The sequence below is a fragment of the Gorilla gorilla genome, chromosome 6, assembly GCF_029281585.2.
Source record: "Gorilla gorilla gorilla isolate KB3781 chromosome 6, NHGRI_mGorGor1-v2.1_pri, whole genome shotgun sequence".
Classification (NCBI taxonomy): Eukaryota; Metazoa; Chordata; class Mammalia; order Primates; family Hominidae; genus Gorilla; species Gorilla gorilla.
This window is the reverse complement of record NC_073230.2, coordinates 105,467,957-105,487,746: the sequence shown is the minus strand read 5'-3', so window position 1 is coordinate 105,487,746 and position 19,790 is coordinate 105,467,957. Positions and strand designations below refer to the sequence as shown.

Here is a 19,790-nt window from a genome sequence, read left to right as displayed (position 1 = left end):
AACTTGCACGTCATGCACATGTACTGTAAAACTTAAAGTATAAAATAATAAAATAAAAAAATAAAAAATAAAAATAAATTTTAAAAAAAACTGCAGGACTTCTTAACTAAAAACTTGTTAATGTGGATTTTAAAATGCTAATGTAGGTGTGAGTATGTGGGTGTGTAGGTGTGATATTCTAGCATGAAAAACATCTAGGTGATTTTGATCAGGAACTGTATTTTGTTCCATTTTACTTCAAAAAATCATTTTCCACTGTTCTGCTAACAATAGAAAAATGTCCTTTGCTACTAAAATGTGGTCTGAGAAGAGACAACAGCCTTAAAGCTTGGGTACAGGCAAGTTCTTCTCAGCTGTGAATGCACAGTGCATGTGGATACAGAGGATGGATAGCTGGAAACTTCCTGTTAATAATTCTGTAGTATCAGGGTTATGAGCAAGATCGGAGCTGGTTCACATCAGGAAAGATGGGATCTTTTGATCTAGACAGGACAGTAAATGAGGGAGAAATTTGGAAAATGCCAGGATTCCAATAGCATTGTTTAGGAGCAGGGAGGCTAATAAAGAGTATGATTATGCACTTAATATACGGAATTCTAATGAGATGAGGTTTTCGTGACTTAGAAGAAAACAACTGAAGTCATGCAGTCTGTGTGAGACTTCCTTCTGGGTCTTAGAGGCAACCACTGAGGATGAAAGGCATTAGAGAGCGGTTGCCAAGTTTGTCAAGTTAACTGAAATATTTGGAATCACAGATCCTTAACTTACCTCTTCTGTGTGCACATAATTTGCAATTGGGATTCCTTTATACCAGAATTTATCAAAGGTATAAAATCCTTTATACCAGAACTTATCAAATTATTTGTCAGTGAAATAATTGTTTAGGTGTTTATCTCTTACCTATAAAAGCTCTATGAAGAGGCTAGAAAATATGCTTTAAACAGCAAATACTCCATGTGGCTTTAAGCCTACTGAAGTCTGGTAAGAGCTATTTTATATTAAAAATTTAAAAGTTCCTTAAGGTGGATTAATGCATGTACCAATTTGTAATGAAGTGTGTACGTGGGGCTGAGAGGGTTTGCATGGGGCTGAGAGAAGTGCTAAAGGAAGCAAGAACCAGATTTTCTGGGAATTGGTTAGAAAATAATCACAATGTTTCCGTTTCCCAAGTTTGGAGCATGCGGTAATGAGATAGCACAGTGAAGAAAAGTTATATGACCACGTAGTAGTGACTTTGAGATGTTGTATGTTTATAGGCACTTGGTGGCCCTGGTTCTCCACATATGCCTTTCTGTTTTCCCCCCAGATTTGTCTTGTTACGGTGATAGTTTTCAAAAGCCATTATGAAAAATAAACTAGATAGACTGAAACATATAAAACATGCATTTAAATTTGACCAATTCCTAATAGATTCAAATTGGTATTTTAAGAGTGTGGTATCTTTTTAGAGGTGCAAATATCTCATGACTCTTTATTTTGGATTTTTGTCACCACCAATCACTCTGAAACCAATATATAAGTTTAACTTAAACTCTACCCATTAGGTTAAGCAATCTGAATAATCTTACAGTTTGTCTAGTTGTTTACCTTTAGAGCAAATTATTCTTGGAACATCTTTCTTGGAACTTCAAATGCAGAGGATACGTAGGAAAGTCTTTCTACTCCATTAAAATTTGCCACCAATTTTAAGTGTATCTATTAAAGAGAATGTGAGATAAATGTTATTTTTTTTTTGGATAGGAGACCACTTTTGACATACCCCTGATTTCACAGAGCCTAATAATATCTTTCTGTTTTAACATTAAAGTTTTAATTAAGGGCTAACCAGGCCATTAAAAATAATGGATATTACTTTCTAGGTTATATTGCTCATTATATTTACTTCTCAGGAGATTTTTACAACCAGAAGAAAAAAAAACCCATAGATTTTAAATACAGCCACATAAACAGCAAGTGCTTATGTATTAATATGTGTTATTTCTGCAAAATTTTACATTCAAGTAAGTATCCTTATGGGTGCTTATCCTCTGAAATGATTCATCAATAATCAAGAGGTAGAAAATGCAAGAATGAAAATATTCATCTCACTTCTCATTATTCTTTTCTTCTTCCTGAAGAAAACAACATCTGTTTTTAAATCTTTCCAGAGATACTTTTATATGTTTTTTAATTTTTTCCAGAAAATATATATATATATATAAATTAAATACAAATGCATATGTATTTTCCCCTTTATCAAACAAATGATTATATGTACTGTTCTGAATATTGTCATTCTGAAATCCAGTCTCTCTTCAGGCAACTTTAAATAATGTCTAAACAAACTTAACCAATACAATTTAATTCCAGAGCAAGCATATAAGATTTATAAATAAAAAGTAATGCATAAATGTCATGCCATAAAATTAATTTCATTGATATTTGTAAATTACTTATATGGTAATAACAACTTCTCCTAACTTACTCTGACTCACTGACAATTTTTAAAAGAAGTGCTCAAACTTATGAAAACTCTTTCCTTATGTGAGTTTAAAAGTAAAATTCTGAATAACATTATTATTCTATTTCTATTACAAAATTATCTTTTGTCTGCTTCCTGTTGATCAGCCTTATCTTGGAGCAAATAATTTCAGAATATATCAATTGGCCTGAACCATCTTACAGTTGAAAAGACAAGCCATTTTGTGTTAGTGAAACAGGCCCAACCTATTCTTAGATAGCATACAACAAATTTAAGATTTCTACCAGACTAGTAACCTAAAGCTTCTTTTCTTTGTCTTTAATACACAGTAAATTATTCAATAAGCACAAATGAATACATTTATATTCAACTTCTAAAAATAATCAGTTGAATTTTTACATTGTAGCAACAAATATTAACCTAAAAAAGACGAGACCGTTTTATGAAATAAAAATCTTGCTGCTACTCAAATATCATTGTAACTCATTGTCATACATACTTGTATCTGTTTATTTTCTCTTATCTCACAAAGGGAGTTTTGCTGCTTCATAGCAGTAATCTTCCTATTTCCTTCATTATATCTACAGACCTACTTGAGCCTATATGAGTATTCTATTACAACCAGAAAATTATTCTCACTCTATCAAATGTGAATCTCTCCAGATGCCTCTGGGTCTCTTCCAATTAAATTTCTCTGCTCCTCTGCCATAGCCTCTATCCTGTGACATTAGACTCTCCCTGTTCACTGGCTTAGCCTACCAACATACTTCCATCTTTTAAAGAGTGCCAAAAAAACCCCCCAAAAACAAAAAAACCTTCCACCACCCCCCCAACCAAAATATTACAGACTCCACATTGACTCCATACCTCAATCCAGCAATTTCCCAATTCTTCTTATGTACTTTAGAGTAAAACTTGGTACTTGGCTTCCTTCTCTGATCTCATCTACTTTCACTCTTTCCCCTGGAAGAGCATACCTGTTTTCTTTCTGTTGTAAACTTCAGCATACCTGTTTTATTTCTGTTGAGTTCACTACTACTTTCTCCCCCATAGAATCTTGCCCTCCCCAGAATGTTCTTTCTTCAGCTGTTTGCAAAGTCTCATCTTTAAGATCTTTCCACAGAGATTATCCTTCCTTAAGTACCCTATTTAAATGACTTGCACCCCCCTCTTCCTGTTAACATATATTCATACCCTACCAATTGCCAACTCTCAAATTTATGTGTTTTCTTATCTGTTTATATCTTCCCTTCCCCAACATCGATGTTGTTACAAATCACAGGATTTCAATCTTTTTTATGACTGAATAGTATTCCATTGTGTGTGTGTATATATATACATATGTGTGTGATATAAGATTATGTCATCAGCAAACAAAGGCAATTTAATTTCCTCCTTTCCAATTTGGGTGCCTTTTATTCCCTTCTAGAATGTAAACTCTATGAGAGTAAGTTCCCCCACTTGCACAGTACCTAGGACATACTAGTCACCCCCAATAAATATTCGATAAATGATTAGAATCCTGGTCTAGGTCCTAGGTGCTATGTACAGATATTGAGGGGAGGAAGACTTTGGCTTTTTCTGTACTCAGAAAAATATATATTTACTGTTTATACAAATTTACACAGTATCATGTACATATGATACCTGGGAAACATGGAGATGCACTTACAATCAAATAGAGAAACTGATGTAACTATAGTTTCTATTCCAAGTGTTGTCCTGTGAACTCAATATGACTTCTGTGGCTTCAGGAGTCCAGAAATGAACAGAACTGGAGTTCATTTTTTGTTTGTTTTGTTTTGTGTTTGTTTGCTTGCTCTTTGTAAGTCATGGAAAATATCTAGGCAAGAATAGTCAGAAGCTAGCAGAAGTTTGTAAGAAGTATTTTAAGGCTCTGGAGACAAAAGCTTAGTTATAATTAGGGAAGAAAAACTTTGAAACCTTGAGGTCTGTAAAAAAAATCTGTAATCAGTCATGGGTAGGAAACAGCTGGCAATATCCAGTGGCTCTGCACCCAGAAGAAGTGAACATGTGAGAGCCAGAATAGACAAGGAAAAAAATGAGGTGAATATTGCAGAGTGATCACAGTTGACAGAATGGTTCTAAATATACATGAGAAACTCTGTAAGCAACTCATAGAAACAATGGGCTGACACTTGAGTTGAACTAATTTCCAGCAATCAAACTGGTATGGGTTAAAGTTCCCATAATTTATTCATTAAAAATTAAAGATATGTATATGTATATACAGTATGACCTAATACTCTCAAAATGAAAACTCTATGACATCTGGGGTACGCTGGTTAGGATCATTGCATTTCTGCTATGTTTGACACAAATCTCAATAGAAGCATTTTCTCATATTAAATTTCCCAAATATTCAGAAGATAATAACAGACAGAAAATAGTTAGAATCTATATAGAGCTTCCCTAATTCGATTTTGTAGTATTTCCAATTGGATCAACAGTGAATTGTCTTTATTAAATTTTAATATGCTCTAAATAAATTGTATCACAATGACTGTTTTTCTTTCTTTTCAAAAATCAACAAATACAGTATTTGGAGTAAATGTCACATTCTACATGATAAAAATGTAGAACATGACATTTTGAAGTACATATACATTGTCAAATGGTTAATCTAGCTAATTAACAAATGTGTAACCTTACACAGTTATGGTTTTTGTGGTAAGAGAACATAATATTCACTGTCTTTACATTTTTCAAAAATACAATGTATCATCATTAACTAAAGTCATCTTGCTGTACAATAGATCTCTTGAAATGTATTCCTCTTATCTAACTGCAATTATGTATCCTTTGACCAACATCTTTCCAACTCTCCACCCCTTAACTACTCCAGCCTCTGATAACCACCATTCTACTCTCTACTTCTATGTGTTTAACATTTATATATTCCATATGAATGAGATAATGCAGTATATGTTTTTCTCTTCCTGGCTTATTTCACTCAATGTAATGTCCTCCAGGTTCATTCATATTGTTACAAAGGACAGGATTTCAATCTTTTTAAATAACTGAATAGTATTTCATTGTGTGTGTGTGTATGTGTGTGTGTGTGTATATATATATATATATGTATATAAAATAAAATAAGATTATGTCATCAGCAAATAAAGACAATTTAATTTCCTCCTTTCCAATTTGGATGCCTTTTATTTCATTCTCTTTGTTGTTGCTCTAAAAAGAATTCTCAGTAATATGTTGAATAGAAGTGGTGCTAGTGGGCATCCTTGCCTAGTTTGAGATCTTAGAGGAACACTTTCAACTCTTCTCCGTTCAGTATAATGTTAGTTGTAGGTTTGTCATATATGGCCTTTATTGTGTTGAGGTATATTCTTTCTACACCTCATTTGTTGAGAATTTTTATCATAAAGAAATGTGAATTTTGTTGATTTTTTCTGCATCTATTCAAATGATCATATGATGTTTGTTCTTCATTCTGTTAATTTTATGTAGCATGCTGTTTTGATTTGCATATAGTGAACCCATCCTTGCATTCCTGGTATGAATACCACTTAATCATGGTGAAAGATCTTTTTTAATGTGTTGTTGAATTTGGCTTGCTAGTATTTTGTTAACAATTTTTGCGTCTATGTTCATCAAACCTGTAGTTTTCTTTTTTTTGTTGTTACCAATAATAGTTTTTCTGGGAGTAAGGAAGAATCTGGCATGACAAAATAATTGAAAAAAACAGATATGTATAAATACAAATTTCATATTCCTTGAAAAATTGGAGAATTATAGTTTGAACTATATAAACCTTATAATATTTAGCCAAAGTATGATACATAGAACAAAGTAAACATCATACACTTCAGTATAATTTTGATCAAAAATAGCTTTCTGATGGAGCACATAGAATGAAACTAATTTATACCCCAAAATTTTATATTCACAGTTCAAGAACAGTGCATTCCTTTGAATAAAGTAGAAAAAAAAGATGAATCAGCTTCTCTAACTGCATAACAAACAAAAACTACAAAAAAATGCTCACAGGTAGGATTTTTAATTCCACTGGTTTGTAAAGATCTACCATAGTCTAACACTAACTGTCCCTGTACTTGAAGGAGACTTAAATCATAGGCTTCTCAAAGGAATACAATTTTGATGGTTTCAGCAAGAATTTTTTTAAAGTATTGAGAAGAAGAGTAAAATATGTATTACCAGCCATGGTGAGTTACAAAACCAGTGGGTCTCTTACATCTCCTCATTTAAATTTTTGTCTAGGAAAACATGACATCTGTTTTCAGTAGTATGATTGAGAAGATATCCTTTAAAAAAGTCTAAAATAAATGAATAAAACAAAGAGACCCAAAGGGAGTGTCAGTGGTAATGGTATGTCTTATTTCTTACACTGAGTAGTGGGGTTGGGGGGCATATATTTTACCATTATGCTTCATTTCAAATAAATAATGTTTATTTGTATATGTGAGTATCTTTCCTTCATTCTTTATTTATAATAATTATTTTATAATAGTAAAGAAAAAATCAGGAACAATATTGCATTTATATATTACAACTAGAACTATTTATATATAGCATAAGAATCTTGTACATTAAAAGTAAAAAAAAAAAATACTGCAAAGAAAAATACCAATGGAGTAATAGTGACTTTCAGTTGTAGGAATGTAGATCATTGTTTTTCCTTTAAAATTTTTCTATAGCTTCAAATATTTCATAGTGAGCCACTTTTCATAAAGCTTTTACTTATTTTATTAGAAATAAAAGGAACACTGAAAAATAATACGCAAATAAAAACAGAAATGAAAACTGTGTCTACACAAAATTCTTTATGTACTTATTCATAGCAGCTCTATTTGTAATAGCAAAATAACAGGAAACAGTCTGGATGACCTTCAGTGGGTGAGTGGTTGAATAAACTGTGTTATACTCATACAGTGAAATACTATTCAGAAATGAAAATATGCAAATAACAATCTGAACACATCTCAAGGTCATTATGATGACTGAAAATGCCAATCCCAAAATGTTACATAGCATATGATTCCACTTACATAACATTCTCAAAAACAGTGATAGAAGTGGGAAGCTCATTAGTGGTTGTCAGAGTTCATGGATGACAATGGGGAGGAGGGCGAGTGTGACTATCAGGGGTAGCATGAGGGAGACCATTGTGGTGTTTGGCTGTTTCTGTATCTTTTGTGGTGGTGTTCAAATGAATTTATACATATGATAGCATGATATATGGCTTTACACATATTGTGTCAACGTCATTTTCCTGAGTTTGATATTTTACTATGGTTATGTAAAATGTGAACACTGAAGAAAATTGGGGGAAGGGTACACAAGACCTCTTTATACTATATTTGCAATTGCTGTAAATCTATAATTATTTCAAAATTTTAAAAGCTTAAAGCTTTTTCCTGTAGATTAAAATTTGTTATCGTGAGCAATTCTTTCATAACAAATAAAGTTTTATTTCTTTTGTTCTTTAAAAAAAGAAATAGCATGTAGAAACAAGTGACAGACATTGCTTTTCTTCCTTACTTCCTCCTCTGGTTGTGACTCAACACAAATGAAACAAAAGTTAATTTTAAAAACCCATCATGTACCATCAAAATGATATATAATACCATGGTCAAAACTAAAATGTTGTTGAAACCCTAGATGAAGACAAAATAAATGAGCTTTTGGGCAGGCATAGTGCTAAATGCAAAAGTTACATTGCTGACTAATCGTCATTTGGTTCCTGGTCTCAGAAAGCTTAAAGCATAATGAGTATATAGAAAATAAAAAGCAAAATTGAAATAAAATGAATGCTTGAAGGAAAGAGAATTGAGAATAAATAACAGTGCAATTCTAATTTAGGAAGAGTGGTCAGAGAAACCATCTCTGGAGAGATGATATTTAAGCTGAGATTTGAAGTGGTCAGCTACACTTTGATTAAGAGGCTCTCTGAGATATTAAAAATATTTCTGCCTTTGTAGAATATGGCTTTGCCACAATGCAGGAGCAAATGTACATTTGACACATGTTTCTACAGAGTATTGCTCTAACCCCCACAACTAGAAGAATTTCTGGCACACAGTACACACTTGTGTGTTGAATAAATTCCCAAGTATTAATTCAATTTGTAAGCACATCACAATCAGGTCCTTTGAGACTGGGAAAGATGATAAATTTGCAAGAAAAAAGAATTCGGATAGGACCTGCATTTCACCCTTAAAATCTAAAATTTAATAATATTTGATGTAATGATCTCATAGAAATGCTTAAATTTATGTTTTTAAATTCTTTGCCCTGTCTAAGCTTTATTATGTTTTAAATAGAATTTTATTTTTCCATCTTTTGGTCTTGCACTTCAAATATTCTCCCATAGAGGAAGATATAATGCTTACTTTTGATGTGCCATTTTTTTGTGGATTTCAGTATGCCTAATCAGAAATGTTAAAGATTTTTTTTTATTTTTAATGCTACCAGGAGACATTGTCTAAAATGTAAAATATAGCCCAATAATATTATTAAAATTAGTTTTATAATGTGTACGCTGTGAGAAAAATTAGATGCTAGGTCTGCTAGGTTCCGCCATCACCCCAGACACCAGCCACCCTTTGTGACCACGTCTGAGTCACCTGGTCCTGGTACTAGAATCTAGACTGATGATAAATCACTGGGATTCAAATATGTTACTCACTTAGCTTCTGACTTAAAAGTGATGAGGTTCTTTCAGTTCAGCTTTAACGCTAACATTTAACAATAATGAGTCCTTGTTCTTCCTATTGCTAATGGATATTTTTCTCAGGTTTACAGTATTTCTCAGTGAAATGACAGGCCTATTGTGTAGCTCAGTTTAACATGCAGAAATACAGAACTAGATTAAAATTCAATAAACTGTAAGTAAGTTGTGCCTCTACCTAAAGTTAATAACCTGATCACTATCTGTAATAGAATTACGACACTTATTATCTCTGAGGGCTCTTCTAAGGGAGGTATTAGTATGTTTTGCAGCTTCATTTCATAATGTAGTGTAGCCTGCCACCCAAATGCCACCGCTATTCCTCATCTCCCCAGTCATTAAATAGAATAAGAAATTCCAATTAGAAAAAATTAATCTGAGGAAATGGAGAGTGTTTATAAAGTGGTGGGTTAAGGCGATTTGTCTCCATTTTGAATTCTTCACTCTGTTATGGCCAAAAAATTTCTCTATTCTTGAACTTTTATAGAACAATATTATTTTCACTAAGTAATAAAGATATTGGAGAGCTAACCCCATGGATTATTCTGAAAGCATAAGTACTTTGAGAAAATTTCTAATAAAGCTTATAAGCAAAAACAACCTAGAAACACAAGGCAAAAATATTTAAAAAATAGAGTAAAAGAACTTCTAAATGCTACTCTTACTAATATATATTTAGACCCTATAGCAATGACTGTTTTAATTTTTTTAGTGTACTAAAGTTTTGCTTGCCAATAGTACATCACTGTTGTCAAGCAGAAACACAAAGGAAAGAGAAGGGGTGGATTTGACAGCATCCTCCCAAATGTGACAGACTATAAATTCTAAAATTAACTTCACAAAATATGAATTCATATACTGCTAAATAATATTACATACTCCAACGATCTTTTTAAAAAATAATTCAGCATTTGGTAATTTTATAATCTCAGTTTAATATCAGCATGTATCCATGGATTACTGTTTGAGCACTGATTAAAAAAATAAATCTAGAAAAAAATATTTTTTTTAAATGAAATCATGTCCTTTGCAGCAACATGGATGGAGTTGGAGACTATAATAAACACAGGGATGGAAAGCCAAATACTGCATGTTCTGACTTACAAGTGACAGCTAAACATTAAGCATACGTGGACATAAACATGGGTACAAAAGACAGCACTATTAATAGTAGAGGTGGGAGAGAGGAGGGTGTGGGTTGAACAGCTTATTGTGTATTACGCACATTACCTGAGTACAATATACCAATTTAACAAACCTGCAAATGTACTTTATCTGAAAAAAGTTGAATTATTAAGTGTTTTTTAGTTTTTAAAATTGTTTTATTAAAATTTTTAATTTTGGGGTACATAGTAGGTGTATATATTTATGAGGTATATGGAATATTTTGATGCAGGCAAACCATGTGTAATAATCACATCAGGGTAAATGGGGTATCCATTGCATTAAGCATTTCTCTTTTGTGCTACAAACAATGCAATTATACTCTTTCAGTTATTTTTAAATGTATAATAAGTTATTGTTGACTATAACCACCCTGTTGAGTTATCAAATAATAAGTCCTATTCATTCTATTTTTTTTTTTTTGTAACCATTTACCATACCCACTCCCTGCCTCCATGCACTACTCTTCCCAGCTTCTGGTAACCATCATTCCATTCTGTATCTCTAATGAGTTTAATTGTTTCAGTTTTTAGCTCTCACAAATAAGTGAGAACATGTGAAGTTTGTCTTTGGGTGCCTGGCTTATTTCACTTAACATAATGAGCTCCAGCTCCACCCCTGTTGTTGTGTAATGACAAGATCTCATTCTTTTTCTTTTTTTTTTAATTTATTTATTTATTTTTTTTTAATTTATTTTTTGAGATAGAGTCTCGCTCTGTCGCCCAGGCTGGAGTGTAGTGGTGCGATCTCCATTCACTGCAATTTCCGCCTCCTGGGTTCAAGTGATTCTCCTCCCTCAGCCTCCCGAGTAGCTGGGATTACAGGTGCCCACCACCACGCCCAGCTAATTTTTGTATTTTTAGTAGAGACGGGGCTTCACCATTTTGGCCAGGCTGGTCTTGAACTCCTGACCTCAGGTGATCTGCCCGCCTCAGCCTCCCAAACTACTGGAATTACAGGCCAAATCTCATGTTCTTTTAATGGCTGACTAGTGCTCCATTATGTACATGTATTTTAATCTCACAGTTGACATAGGCTACTAAACAGGGCAATCAGAGTGAAGTATCAATCTAAGACATTTAACAGAATATACTTTTTTTTTTTTGAGATGGAGTCTCGCCCTGTGGCCCAGGCTGGAGTACAGTGGCATGATCTTGGCTCACTGCAACCTCTGCCTCCCGGGTTCAAGAGATTCTCCTGCCTCAGCCTCCCAAGTAGCTGGGATTAGAGGCGCATGCCACTGTGCCCCGCTAACTGTTTGTATCTTTAGTAGAGATGGGGTTTCACCATATTGGCCGGCCTGGTCTCGAACCTCTGACCTCGTGATCCACCTGCCTCAGCCTCACAAAGTGCTGGGATTACAGGCGTGAACCACCTCGCCTGGCCCAGAATACACTTTTTAAGACAAACTATTGGTCTACTAAAATCATATTAGTTCAAATAAAATACCATCTTTCCTAACTTTCTTGCTCCTAAGTTAATTAATGACTAGTTCTGGTCAATTACAGACAACAATGTAGTAGACCAAATACATGGAGAGATGAAATGAGCCTGTGCCCACAGTGTGCAAATCTGTTTTATCACTTTCTGTATTATTTGAGCTAAAGGACAATTTAAAGCCCACTGACCACAGATTACAGGAAATACATCTTTTAACAAACAGAGTTTTGATTGACTGCTGCATGAGACAACACACATAGGAATTGAATCTTAGGGTGTTTCTTATAAGGTTCTGGCTTGTGCTGGGTAATTTTAAGGCGAGAGAAGGAAAGTGAGGTCTGATTTAAAATTGTATTCTGTTAAGAATTGGGGAAATTTGGTATCTTAGAAATTTATGTCTATGAGATGGGAGAATAAAAAGAAAAAGGATATCATTGGGAAGAAGGCAGCAATTACTCAGAAAAATATGGTTAGTCATTACGTACCTGGAATTAGGCCTTGGGTACGTGCTTTAAACACATTATGTTCCCTTGACCTTGTCCCTGTTCTTGTGGAGCCATTGATGATATTCTCTTAGGAATATTATAATTTCAACAACTCCCATGTTACATAACAACTCCTTTTAATCAGAGCTCTTGTCCACATCACTCATGAGTCACAAGACTGTGACACAAAAATACTGGCAATTACAGGTTACATAAATGGTTCTGGAAAAGAGGAACTAAGTAAAACTTTTCTTAATATTAAAGCCAACCCTCTCAATGCATCACTTGTAACAAACTATGTGAAAGAGTGAACATATTTTTTTCTAACTCCATTGTCCTGACCTGAAAAAAATCGTTTGCTTTTCTAAGATTCAAAATTCCATTTTAGAAAATTAGAATAATAACACCACCCTTAGTCATACTTCACAAGGTTAAAATATTCAATGACATATAAAAGATAAATATATCAATTATGTGTTGCTATTAAACTACTAATAAACATTTATAGTGTGCTAAATACTTTACGTATATTAACCCATTTAATACTCACACACGACTTTTTTTCTGATAAAAGGCCAAGTAACCTGCCATAGATAAGTGATAGACATGCTATTTTGACCAAAGATGTCTGTCTCCAGAGTCCCTGCTTGTAAAGGTTATAAATGAAGTTCACTTTATAAAAAGCCTCAAAGGTACTTATTTCTAATGTTTAACATCTCTTTTTTATTCATTTATAGTGATGAGTATAGTGTTGGAATATAAAGCCTGCCTTAGTTTTTCAAGTGCAGAGAAGTTTCCAACTATTTGCTTAGACTCGTCTATAACAAAACATACTTAAGTCTATGAATTAAATCACAGTTTCGTCCATATATTAAGTCATAGAACTGGAACTTTACTGAGACTCTTCAGGAACTTGGAGGCATAGTATGCAAATAGGGTGAAGTAGTGCATTTGTGTTTCTCTAATACTTTCTCTTTACAGCCTTTTCTGAGCCAATTCTATTTCATTCATTGAATAGAATTTCATAGATTTTTGTTATAATTACAATGCATTTTATTTACTTAAAGTAGAATCCCAATTAATATGACAACTTATAATAAGTGTAGTAGGCATTTAATTATTCTTTCATCCTCATCAAATAATCCAAGACAGAAATAAAGAAAATTGAGATAATAGAGTGTTATTCCATAATAAGTGTTTATTGAGCACCTAATACGTGTTCTAGTTTCAGGAGAGATACCAAAGTACACTCAAACCTCAGATTCTCATGGGTAAAAACAGATTACACAAATAACAATAATAAATGAATACTACATAGAAACAAAAGATGTCAATAAGCGTCGTAATCTGTTCAGGCTGCTAGAACAAAATACTTCAGACTGGGTAACTTATAAACAAAATACATTTATTTCTCACAGTTCTAGAAGCTGGGAAGTCCAAGATCAAGGCACCAGCAGCCACTCATGAGGGCTGTGTATTTGTCATGCTTCTCCAGAGGGACAGAATTAATAGGCCATATGTATATTTGAAAGGGAGTTTATTAAGAAGAATTGGCTCACACGATCACAAGGCAAAGTCCCACGATAGGTCATCCGCAAGTTAAGGAGCAGGGAAGCCAGTAGTGGCTCTGTCTGAGTCCCAAAGCCTCAGTAGGGAAGCTGACAGTGAGGCCCTCAGTCTGTGGCCAAAGGCCCAAGAGCCCCCGGCAGACTGCTGGTGTAAGTCCATGAGTCCAAAGGCCAAAGAACCTGGAGTCTGATGTTCAAGGGCAGGAGGAATGGATGGAAGCATGCAGCATGGGAGAAAGTTGAAAACCAGAAGACTCGGCAAGCCAACTTACCCCACCTTCTTCCACCTGCTTTGTTCTAACCATGCTGGCAGCCGACTGAATAGTGCCCACCCACACTGAGGATGGGTCTTTCTTTCCCAGTCCACTAACTCAAATGTTAATCCCCTCTGGCAACACCCTCACAGACACACACAGAAACACTACTTTACCAGCTACGTAGGCATACTTGAATCCAATCAAGCTGACACCTAATATTAACTAGCACAGGCCGATTCCTCATAGACAGTGCTTTCTTGCTGTGGTTCTGTCCTCCACAGTAAAGGGGCAAAGCAGCTTTCTATAGCCTCTTTTATAAAGGCACTATCCATATTCTGGAGACCTCATGACCTAATTGTCTCCCAAAAGTCCCACCTTGGAATACCATCATCTTGGTAATTGGGATACAACATACAAGTTTTGGGGGAACACAAACATTCAGAACATAGCAATAACTAAAATAAGACAATGAGATAGAGAGTTGCATTCAAAGAAAGGAATAACAGGTAGGCAAGAAGATTCCCAAGTGGAGGTGGCATTTGAGCTAAGACCTGATGAACAAGAAAAGAAGCTACACAAGATCAACAGAAATTGCCTTCCAGAAAACAGAAAGACCAGATTTGCAGTCCTGGATGATGGAATCGTCATGCTACATTGAACACATCAGAAGATGGCCAGCAAAGGACTGGAAGACCACTGGAGAAGTAGGCAGGGACTAGATCATATGGGATATTGCAACCAGTGCCAGGAACAGACACTGCCTATGGTGCAAGGGCTATCTGAACTGCAGGCAGAAGCAATGGAAGGATAATTCATAATTAACTGGAAACTAATTTTCTTTTGAAAGAATGAATATAAAATATTCTTGAATAGCAAAGTAACATGTCCCAGTAATGCTGAGTGTGATAATAATGTTTTGCTTATCTTAAAGTTTGAATTCATTGTCCAATAAGTTTATATTCACAGCAGTTGCAATTGGGGAGCTGAGGAACTTTCCACATTATTAAGAATTCATATGGCACTCAGAGTTTTAAAAATATAATTCTAAATGTAATACACATGAAAAGTGATTCTTATTTTTACAGTACAATTTGAACTGTATTAATAAGTGCTAACTTGTAAGATACATGAAATATTTTGTAATGGTTTTTTACAATAACAAAATTTATACACTAAGATGCTTAAACGTGAGTAGTAAAATCTAGGTATCATTTTCAAACTAAAATATTCCATAAGAATTTTAATGGTTTTTATTTGCAATGATTTACAGGATGAAGCTAATTAAACTATTTAAGAAACATTTTGTGACTTGAAAAATGTTGATCTTTAAAGTATTGTCAGTAGAACATAGTCATGTTAAAAGGTATTACATCAGTGATTTTTTTAAAGAGCACAAATTTTGTGGGGTAAATATAAAATAATGTATGAATTATATATTTTATATGTTACACTTATCCAAATATCACATTTGGGCCATAAACAGAACAACTAGACATGTGCAATAACACTACTCAAATTCAGTTGTTACTAATAGTTTGAGATTGCATTTTTTAAAATAAGAGATTTAAACATATTTTTAGATTTTTTATTGTTAATGTGCATTTACCCAGGAAAATAATAGAGCTTAATAAGCGACTGATTTATAACTTCAAAATATTTTATATACAGCATATAGACCTTTATGTTCATTCTTCTTTTAGCCCCACAAATATTAAGGGTTGATTGACCTCATGAGGCAATTTATTATTTCATTGCCTAAATTAAAACACTTTTGAAAGTAAAAGTAAGCACTATTAATAATTATATCAAAATGACAGACATAAATTGGGACTATCTCAAGCAACCCTGAACACTTCTATGCAAATTGGAACAAATGGTTACCTGAGTTATAAGCCTGGTAAGTGAATAGGGATGAGTATTGGCAAGACCCAGTAAATTATTACAGTTTCTGTATTTTGCCAAGTTGCTTCAAGCATATACTATTTCTATAGAGATACTTTTATTAATTAATTGTAATTTTATTCTTACAAATTAGCATTATTTTCACCTTAGTACATCTGAAAATGATTCTATTTATTATGAATAATCTAAAGTTGACATGTATATTTTATCTGAAGTTTAACCTTCTTTTTGGTGTCTAGTACACACTGGTTACAAAGAATATGTTTGAGAAAAGAAGGAGGATGGAAGACATGGAGGAATAGAATGGTGTTACTAGTGTATATGACACTGATAGATGGAGCAGATCATTTTTAACCTGCTCATGACAAATTCTCTTCAGTATCAATCATGAAATAAAATTAATAAAACATCAGTGCTGTATGTGAAAACTAAAAATAAATTAATAATGTCTAGAAACAAAGGAAGGCAATTAAAATTCTTTTATTGAAATATATATATACTGTATATAATAAATATTATTTCCTTTATTATCTTTCCCTCCTTCCCCCATAAATAGATATTTATACCTATTTTAATTATAATAAATATAATTATATAATTATAATTAAAATGAATACACAAAAAATCACAGTCAAAAAAGGAAAATAAATTATATGATTATTATGTCTTGATTACACTAATGCATTTATATAAAGTGAGAAAAACAACCCTGTATATTGGTCTATTTCCATGATATATGATAACATTACAGCTTAATAATGAATAAGAAAAACAATTTTTAAATTAAATTTCAATGTAAAAGATATTATTCAAATTCCATAAAATATTTCATTGCTAAACTAAAATTTGCACTTATCAAAGAAAAATATTAAAATTTGCATTTTGTCCTCTGTTTTACTTTTTTAAATTATATACAAAAAATAACTCCAGGTGGTCATGTAGAATGATAGAATTGAAATAACTCAAGGTCTTTTCTTTATTTTTACAATAACTCTGCAGTCACTATTTATTTTGAGTCTAGTATTTAAACACAGAACTATTTAATGTCAACTAGAGGAGGAGACAGGTATTATAACAAAAGTAACCTTGAATAATAATCAACCATTATAAATTTACTCTCCAATGAGAACATATAGCTGAGTTCGCATATGTACAATAGGGAGTTCTCCAAGTTAGCTCCCATTTAAAATAAAATGTTTTAAAAGACGAGTAATAAAACTGTGCTAATTTGAAGCATACATTTATAGTATTAAAACCGAGCAGTACACACCATTGTTTAGAATTTAGATCAATAGGCCAGGCGCAGTGGCTCATGCCTGTAATCCCAGCACTTTGGGAGGCTGAGGCGGGCAGACCACCTGAGGTCAGGAGTTTGAGACCAGCCTGACCAATGTGATGAAACCCTGTCTCTACTAAAAACACACACACACACACACACACACACACACACAAAGTCAGCTGGGCGTGGTGGCATGTGCCTGTAATCCCAGCTACTCGGGAGGCTGAGACAGGAGAATCGCTTGAATTCGGTGTTGTGGGGAGAGGGGGTGGGGGAAGATTGCAGTGAGCCGAGATCGCGCCATTGCACACCAGCCTGGGCACAAGAGCGAAACTCCGTCTCAAAAAAAAAAAAAAAAGAACTTAGATCCTTAGATCAATACAATAGAAGTTTCTATCAGAGTAGAAAGTAGAATAACTTTTTTTTAGAATTGCTGGTGCATTTAAATATAAAAATCTGTCTTTTAGTTGGTTTTATTACTAATTTTATATAATCATACAAATCCTTCTTGCTTGCACCTAGGCAGGCTGCTCTTTTCTCTTGATCTTCGGTAAGTCCATTGGAGGGAAGGAGGGAAAGTAATAAAATATATTACAAAAGAAAATAATTTTAATTAGTCTACTCTGATAGGTTGAAATCACAGAACAAAGTAAATGCTGTAATATAAAATCTAAGAGGAGGGCAATATTTTTCTCTATATCAAGCAGAGCAAGTATGCAAATAACTACTGAAATCTACCGAGTACTTTTTTTTTTTTTTTTTTTTTGAGACAGAGTCTCGCTCTGTCGCCCAGGCTGGAGTGCAGTGGCATGATCTCGGCTCACTGCAAGCTCCGCCTCCCGGGTTCACACCATTCTCCTGCCTCAGCCTCCCAACTAGCTGGGACTACCGGCTCCCGGCACCACGCCTGGCTAATTTTTCGTATTTTTAGTAGAGACGGAGTTTCACCGTGTTAGCCAGGAAGGTCTCAATCTCCTGACCTCGTGATCCGCCCGCCTCGGCCTCCCAACCGAGTACCATTTTAAATGAATACATATGTACCATAAAGCTACTTTCCTAATGATATGCATCTCTATATTGATTTATTCCCCTGTGGAGAAGAATTAGCTTAACAGGAAGTTTCTATGAGTTTAACATACAGGCAAATACATATAGAACTATTCACAGACATAACAGATTTTTGAACATTATGCCCATTTTAACATTCCTACCAACAGAAATAGTAATTATGTTAATACTAGGAAGGGGTAGTAGCTGTTCTGATCCAAAGTTTCTTGTGGGAAGTGTTCTTGTCAAATAAAGTAATTGTTTGCATATCAAATATAGATACAATATATAGAGTTTAACATTTTTAATATAACATTTCCTAAGCTCTTCCTTATGCCTAGATGAATTTTTCTTTTTATTCATGAAGAGAATTGATTAAATTAAATATCACTCATATACATTCCTGTAATCTAATTTTATGCATTTTTGAGGGCGTAGGAGTTACATAAAAGTAAATAATATTGCTTTGGGATACAGCAAAGCTAATAGGAATTAATGATTGCTGAAATAGTAATAAATCAGCCAAAGCATCTGTGATAGATCAAAAGTCATAAGCATAATAATAATCTGAGATGCCACAAATTGCAATAATTACTATGTTCAAATTAGAAAATTATATGTTAATCCATTAATGAGCAGCAACTTTGAAATAAGAGTCTGAAAGTATGTGGATGTTTTGTGGAAAACTATTACTAAAAATTTTAAATAATAGGCATTTCATGAACATTATTCTACAGATAGCCACTCAAATATCAGCTATTCTAAGAAAAAAACATCGATTAACAAAATATCTTGGACCTGCAGGATATAAGACACCAAATATACCAAGCTTGTAAAACCCTCCACATGCCTGGATGATAAAAAATTGATATGGACATGCATGCATAACAACAATTACCTCTTGGTATCCAGGTGTTCCCTGCTTCTGTCTGCCAAAGAGTCTAATTTCTGTCTAAATCTGTCTTTAATCCCTACATGCTCACATCAACTAAACCCAAACTCCAAGGAAAGAGACAACGTCTTTGAAAGGTTTTAATAACTCTTAATAATTTATATAATAATCTGAATATAATTTATATAGTTATATAATAATTTATCCGGTGCTAATAATTAATTCAATTATCATGCATTAATTAGGTGATAATTAATTTATCAGGTGTCCCAGGCTGCTTTAAGACTTGCAAACTAGGAGAACGCAGCCATTTTAGGATCCTTTTACCAAACTGTCACAGGACTCGGAGGACCTCGTAGATCTGTCTTTGAGAACGATCCCGACTTTTCTCTGGCCCACAGACCTCCTCCAGCTAAAGAAATCAACTGCTAACTGCTTAAAACATCCTTCCTTCAGCTTCCAGATTTCAAGCAACCCCAACACTTTCCTTTTGAGGCAGTCTGTTGACTATCTTTTCTACCAGATCTGTGATTGTTGGGACATCCCAGTTTTCTCTCCTTAAATTCTTTTT

The 19,790-nt window shown here is 33.7% G+C and overlaps 1 long non-coding RNA gene across 2 annotated transcripts in view; it reads right to left on the bottom strand.

The window, feature by feature from the left end:
- LOC109027709 (uncharacterized) overlaps positions 1–19,790 on the bottom strand; it is an 84,041-nt gene that overhangs the window by 44,383 nt on the left and 19,868 nt on the right. For both annotated transcript variants that reach the window (XR_002006734.2, XR_010134540.1), the window contains exon 2: positions 1,588–1,695. This is a non-coding gene — a long non-coding RNA (uncharacterized lncRNA). The remainder of the gene's footprint in view (positions 1–1,587; positions 1,696–19,790) is intronic.